The following is an 8,010-nucleotide window of genomic DNA, read 5'->3' as shown; positions in this document are numbered from 1 at the left end:
GTGAATCTACCAAAGGCAGACAACAAAATGAGAAGCATTATTTTTGAAAAACTGCTGGAGCTTAGGATAAAGCATCAGGAATCCGTAGCCTAACTGAATAAGGCTGTTCCCAGCACTCCAGGCAAAAGTGGTTATTTTACCAGTGTGGCTGCTACAAAACCCTACTGTCTCAGGTTTTTTTTGTTTTTTTTTTTTTAGCTTATTTGGAAATAACGCAGACATTTAATGAACATCTATTATTTAACATAACTGAGTTTCAAATTACATGCAAAGTTCATTTATAGACATCCCATTTATGTTTACTTAATTTTTAACAATTTACCTTGATTACTTATGAAAATAGATATTAGACAAAGTTAGAACCCTATCAAAGTATTTCCCTGTCAACCATTTTTATAGCCTGTGAACAGGTATTCACCTAAGTAGGACACTTAAAACCAAATATATAATATATATATATACACACATATATACACATATATTGCTGATAACTCAGAAATTACAGCTGTTTTCATTTAACCAACAATATTAAATTAGTCTTATCAAAAAATTACACAAAGATCATTCTGTTTTAGGTTCGGTTTATAGTTTTATAATCTTTGTGTCAAACTTTTACATATTAAGACATCTACTGCAGGGACAAATAAAACTGACTAGTAAACCCAGGCAACAATGTATGCTGACAATTTTGAAGACATTTCTACTTTTATTTTACTAATAATTTAAAAATCAGCTTATTTATTAAAGATTTACTTAAGTCACATAAAAGGCATTTGGGTTAATAATATATATTTCATATTTTATATGAGCACTCACTTATCTAATCCAATCTGAATACAATTCCTTAACCACTTCGGTGGGGCGCTCACCGGCTGTGTCACCATGTCCACAGCGGCGCTCACAGTCCGCACGGTGGTCTGCGCTGCACATGGACAACAGTCCGTTTTGCTCTCGTGTGATGAGGAAAGCTTGTAAGCACTGAAAGCTTGTTTTACTTCACAGGCAGCTTTCCTTGTCATGTAAATCAGAATAGCTAACATAGACATACATGTTTTCATTACGTTATTTTTAAATGTTCACAATTTTATTTTGATAAATGAAACATTAGAAAAGTCATATCACTGCTGTCGGCTAAAGTCGCTGTGCGAGTTCATCTGTGGCTGTCGACTACAGTCGATGCTGGTACGGAAGTAGTTAAGGGGTCAACCATGCCATATTTTACCATGTATATACAACATACAATGTAACACATGTATGTATACATAAATACAGTTAAACAAATACACAGACGCACACACATATACACAAAGATCTTATAGCTTTCATTTCAGAATTTTGGTCATGAGATAGTAATAGAAACTCACCAGTTCATAAAAGACAGTTGGATCCTAATTATATTTCTGACAAAATTGAGAGTTGTTCACATTGCTAAACTTTATTTGCCCTGATAGGTAATCCAATGAAGGCTGTGGACTAAAAATTTGATTAAAGCATTTTCCATGGCAGTTTAAAGCAAAAAACTCTTTCACCCCCTTTTTTCCATTTTAAATTATATTAGGGTTAAATTTTCAATGTTTATATTTTAGCAAAGACTGGCAGAATTGTATTTTGAAAACCCAAAATCTTCAAGTAGCCTTGCATCTATCTTTTGTTTGCCAGTCTCATTTGCTTACCTAGTCAAATGTAGGCAGGGAAGTATTTTAGCAGGGTTTTTTTTTTCTTCTTGGCCCCTGTGTGGTGGGCAAAGCAAAACTTTCATGTGGGGCAGGTATATACAGATTATATAATATAATGTTTTATATTATTCTGAGCTCAAGATTTTGACCTGTTTGATCTAAGAGCCTTTTTTTTTTTTTTTTTTTTTTTTGAGACAGAGTCTCGCTTTGTTGTCCAGGCTAGAGTGAGTGCCGTGGCGTCAGCCTAGCTCACAGCAACTTCAAACTCCTGGGCTCGAGTGATCCTTCTGCCTCAGCCTCCCGAGTAGCTGGGACTACAGGCATGCACCACCATGCCCGGCTAATTTTTTCTATATATATTAGTTGGCCAATTCATTTCTTTCTATTTATAGTAGAGATGGGGGTCTCGCTCTTGCTCAGACTGGTTTCGAACTCCTGACCTTGAGCGATCCTCCCTCCTCGGCCTCCCAGAGTGCTAGGATTACAGGCGTGAGCCACCGCACCTGGCCGATCTAAGAGCCTTTTATGAACATTTATCTAGTTCCTTTTCTTTTAGACTATTATATTTCAATTAACTATTTCATCACCCTAAGTGATTGTTCGTCAAGCAAACCTAAATTGGCATTTCCAAAAGTGTCTATGGTTTTGCTTACCATGGACTTGTTGTAATTTGTAAAGCCATTAATTTGAAAGCCCTTTAAGACTTCTTTTTTTCCTAATCTTGGCTGGGATGCCATAAGCAGTGAGTTTTATGTCAACACCAGTATAAATGTCAGCAAATTCAATGTAGGCAGAAAAGACAGAGAGACAGAGAGAGGGAGTAAGATAACTTAGAAGGCTTTATTTACATGGTAACTCTACAGCTTTGGGGTTATTTTTTTTTCCCCCAGAAAGTTTGAGCTCTGAATTTTCCTTGATGTCACTGTCTAACAGTTTAAAAAGATACGTGAGTATGGGCCATAACATATAGACAGCTGTACTATGAGAAAACCCGGCATGCCTTCATGTTTGAGAATCCCATTCCATGTCTTATTAATTTCTCAAGAACAAAGAAAATCTTATTTATCCTGTCAGGAGTTTAGGCTGATGTTTTAGATGGGGACCACTCTAGTGGGTTTTAATTAAGCCATCTGTGCCCACCATTTAGAATGTTTATTTTGCTTTTGGAAAATTTTTAAAAACAAGCAAAAAGTGTCAAACCAAATCAAAAGAAATCCATGGCCGGGCGCGGTGGCTCACGCCTGTAATCCTAGCACTCTGGGAGGCCAAGGTGGGCGGATTGCTTGAGGTCAGGAGTTCAAAACCAGCCTGAGCAAGAGCGAGACCCCCCCCATCTCTACTATAAATAGAAAGAAATGAATTGGCCAACTAATATATATAGAAAAAATTAGCCGGGCATGGTGGCGCATGCCTGTAGTCCCAGCTACTCGGGAGGCTGAGGCAGAAGGATTGCTTGAGCCCAGGAGATTGAGGTTGCTGTGAGCTAGGCTGACGCCATGGCACGCACTCTAGCCTAGGCAACAAGGCGAGACTCTGACTCAAAAAAAAAAAGAAATCCAGATAAGAGTGTTCACAAAAATTTTAAGCAAGGTGTGCAGATCAAACAAAATATTAAACTAGGTGCACAGAGCAAAAGTGAATTCACCGAAAAACACATGCCTCAGACAAAATGTAAACTATGTAGAAATCAGAGTGCTCAACCAAGAAAGACATAAACCTTTATACCACAATGACTTACTAGAACAGAAAAAAAGTATTTTATAATCTCAAGAGGAATGTATGGTCTTTTATTAAGGCAGCCTTATCCAAATCAGATCCTGAATAAAATCAAGAACTTGTACCAGAAAGAATGAGGCTTGATCTGAGAGACTCACCAGGGCAAAACAGGTGAGCCAGGAAGGGGAGAGCCCGGAGGGATCATGTGAATACTGCACACCAGTTCCAAGAATCACCAACTTCTTCTGATCATGATCTTTTTCACATCCCACCTCTGACATCATATATGTCAAACTATATAACAAATAGAGAGAGCCTCTAAAATAAAATGGTGATTATTCGGGAATAGGGAATTACAATGGGAATACATGTGCCATAGTAAACTATGTGCATATTCAGGGAGGTAAAGGAAGACAAGATTTTTGAAGGAAAAATGAGGATTACATAATTGTCTTCAAAGAATTATCCTTGGCTACAAAGATCAATAACAAGGGTGTGAGGCCAGGCAGAGGTCTGATAGGTTGCTGGGCAGAAGTCTTTGCAGAAGTATTTTTTGTGTATTAGTATTTTGTGCAAGGTTGTGATGGCCTTTGTGCAAGGTTGTGGTTTTTGCAGTCTTTTGTAATAGTTCTTATTGTCAGGCAGAGAAGTATGATAACCCTCTCTTCTGAACTTTCCCCAGTTCTATGTGTCATTTGTCAGGGATGTTTTTGTTGTTGTTTTTGCTTGTTAAATTTGTTTTCTTTTTGTTTTTTTTAGAGATAAGGTCTTACTCTGTTGCCGAGGCTGGAGTACAGTGAGTGCGGGAATGCGATCACAGCTCACTCTAACTTTGAACTCCTGGGCTCACGCGATCTTCCTGCTCCAACCTCCCAAGTATCAGGAGCTACAGGCATGCACCACACACCTGGCTAATGTTTTTTACTTTTTATGGAGATTGGGTCTCACTATGTTGCCCAGGCTGTTCTTGAACTCCTGGATCACTCCAAGTGATCCTCCTGCCTTGGCTTCCCAGAGTGCTCAGATTACAGATATGAGCCACTGCACCTGGCCAAGAATTCTAAATCCAGTGAAATGATTCTTCAAAAAATGAAGGTGAAATAAAAATATTCTCAGATAAAAACAGAGAAAATTTGTTGATAGCAGACCTGCCCTATGAAAAATACCAAAGAAACTCCTTCAGGTTAAAAGGAAATGTATCAGAGTCACAGGAAAAAATGATAGAACTGGAAATGTTAACTATATGGATAAATATAGAAAATGTGTATGTGTGCATTATCCTTTCATCTCTTAATTTCTTTAAAATAGGCTGAGAGTGGTGGCTCACGCCTGTAATCCTAGCACTCTGGGAGGCCGAGGCGGGCGGATTGCTCAAGGTCAGGAGTTCAAAACCAGCCTGAGCAAGAGCGAGACCTCGTCTCTACTATAAATAGAAAGAAATTAATTGGCCAACTAATATATATAGAAAATATCAGCCGGGCATGGTGGCGCATGCCTGTAGTCCCAGCTACTCGGGAGGCTAAGGCAGGAGGATCACTTGAGCCCAGGAGTTTGAGGTTGCTGTGAGCTAGGCTGACGCCTGGGCAACAAGGTGAGACTCTGTCTCAAAAAAAAAGAAATTTCTTTAAAATACATAAAATAATTTCAATAAACACTGTGTTGTTGGGTTAACACATATAGATGTAATAAGATATAAAATTAGCAGAAAGTAGGGAGGAGGAAATTTGTTCAACAAAAATGAAGGCATAAAAAAGGAACAAAAAGACATGAGATACTTTATGAATATAATTAATGCTGCTGAATTATACAATTAGAATAGTTAAAATGGTAAAGTTTATATTATATACATTACCACAATAAAAAATTTTTTAAAAGATGAGACTTAGAAAATAGCAAAATGGCAGATATAAATCCAACCATATCAATGATTACATTAAATGCAGATAGACAACTCTAAATCAAAAAATAGAGATTATCAGACAGAATAAAAGACAAGGTAGACATGCTATCCACATGACAGACACTTCAGATTCAGAGAAAACAAATAGGTTGAAAGCAAGAGGGTGGAAAAAGACCGAGCATGCAAACAGCTATGCGAGAACTGGATTGGCCGGATTGATAACATAGACATTAGGACAAGGAATATGACTAGAAGCAAAAAAGGAACAGTTCATAATGATAAAAGGGTCCATCTATTAGAAAGATGTACCAGTTATAAATGTATATATACCTAACAACAGATCCCCAAAACACAAGAAGCAAAATCTGACAGAATTGAAAGGAAGAATAGACAATTCAACCATTATTGTTACAAGATTTTTAATACATTAATTGCTAGAATGATATAGAAAATCAGCAAGGATCTATAAGACTTAAGACTACTTACAAACTCGACCCAAATGACATTCAGAGAATATGCAACTGAATTAATTTTAGCATCTCATCCCCAAACTAGCCAGGCTGAGGTGTCCAGTAACCCTACTTCCACTGAACTTGAGTTAACCAGTGCACCAGCACACTAGTTATACTTCCAACAGAGAAAAGCCATGCGCCTGACAGGTAATGGTTCATCTGCACATAATTCCTGGCCCACCTGCTTTGCTCCGAGGCAATCTGTGGAGTTAATACTATCTGTCTCCTTCCCCTGACTGGCTACCATTTAGATGCTCTCCGTGGGGGAAGTGAGAAAATATTGTTATGTTTTCACAAACATTATCACCTTTAATTTTCATAGTAAGCCTGCAAAATTGGTCTTACAGATGAGAAAACTAAATCTCAGAGAGGTTAAGTCACTTGCTCAGAGTCAGACAGCTAGGAAAGCAGGGAAGGGTTTGAATTTAAATATTTCCAAAGCACAATATCCACTCCCCGTATACCCACTCATTTCTGCCTACTTGTTTCCTTGATCTAACAGGAAAGGAGAGTTAAACTTATTCTGTGTAGGCAGCAAAGCTGATCATGTGAATAACCAAGAAGCTCCACCCAGAAGAGCCAACTCCTATTACAGGGAACACACTGGAGGACAGTCCCCACTCTGTTTCTCCCTGACAAGCTGTCCTGCTTTCTCCAACCTACCCTCAACTAGGCATATCCTCCTTGTTGCAAAGCTTGGTGGGTGTTAAGGATACTAAAACTAGTAGGCAAAAGTTTGAGGAGGAACAAGATACCTGCATAGTCTCAAAGCCTGGCCCCACAAGGTATTAATTATCAAGTGACAAATTGTCTTTATAATGTATAATAACCCAGCAGACCCCATGACCTTAACCATGTGGTCAAGGTTAATATCATCGTAAGACCCAGCAGTGTCATGTACCCTCTGGTATGTTGCACTGAGAAAAGCACAGCATCATTTTTGTGGGATTCCTGCCAAAAATGCATAATCTCATTCTGTTGGGAGAAAACATAAGTCACATTCAAAGTGAGGGGCATTCTACAAAATACCTGACCACTGCGTTTCAAAATCATGAAGACCAGGAAAGCTCAAAGATCCATCAGACCAGAGCAGACAGAGAAACCTGGCCATTCAGTACAGTGCGTCCTGGAGCAGGAAAGGGGTGTTAGAATGGGGGAGATTCCAACAAAGTCTGCATTTGATACGACAGAACCAACATGGCATTCCTGGTTTTGAGAACTGTACCAAGGTTATGTATGTGTTGTTATTAACATTAGGGGAAGCTGTGTGAAGAGGATGCAGGAATTCTCTTTGTAATTTTTCTGTAAGTCTACATTTCAAAGTAAAAAATTAAGAAAAAATTTGGCAAATGTTAAAGAGACATGACATGCCTAAGTATCTAATTGAGATTTACTCCCTGGTAAAGAATCTTAAGAATTAATTTAAGAAGTTGGGAAAGATGCTTGTGTAATTGCCCAATAATCTGAACAAATCCTCCAGATTGTTCTTGAAATCTCTTGAACATAGTTAACAGGAAACTCTCTCTTGCTTTCATGCACAGAGGGAAGGCCCAAGATCCAGAATTGTTCCCCATTTCTCCCACTTGGCATAAAAGCTACAAAATCACAAAACCCTATTCATTCACAGAGACAGCAGTCTGCCTAGGTTTCCCTTTTCTGCACTTTGACTGATAGGAGCCAATCTCAGGGGAAAAGCCTGCAGCTGTCTAGAAAACCCGGTCAGTATGTGGCCCTGCTCGCCCATTCTGTCAATGAGATTTACCAGGCGCTGGAAATGCAGATCCCGTGGGCCTGTGGCATGAGTGCAGAGCTCCCTACTCACTAGGGGACTCAGCCACTGGACTGGCAGGCCCCTGGCAAAGGCTTTGAACACAGAGAACTGTGATCTCAGAGAACACCACGCACTAAAGAAACAGGGCTCTCCACCCAGGATCGGGAAGACTGCGAGCGGTACTCTTTCCTCCAATTCCCCTGACCCACACAGGCTGGGGGCTGCCCTTCCACTCCAATGAGAGGACCAAACTGCAAGTCTGAACAGCTTTATGGACTTGCCGCTGTCCCCCAGGAGTGTTTCCAGCCACAATTCTTGCAGACACATTATCATTAAGGGATGAGCCATTCCCTAAATTTGAACAAAGTGTGAGGCACACGGTTGCAGACACTCAGCAGATGTCTTTGGAATAAATGTTATCTTCTCTCCACCATC

The sequence above is a fragment of the Microcebus murinus genome, chromosome 18, assembly GCF_040939455.1.
Source record: "Microcebus murinus isolate Inina chromosome 18, M.murinus_Inina_mat1.0, whole genome shotgun sequence".
In the NCBI taxonomy this organism is placed as follows: Eukaryota; Metazoa; Chordata; class Mammalia; order Primates; family Cheirogaleidae; genus Microcebus; species Microcebus murinus.
This window is presented reverse-complemented; position numbering follows the sequence as displayed.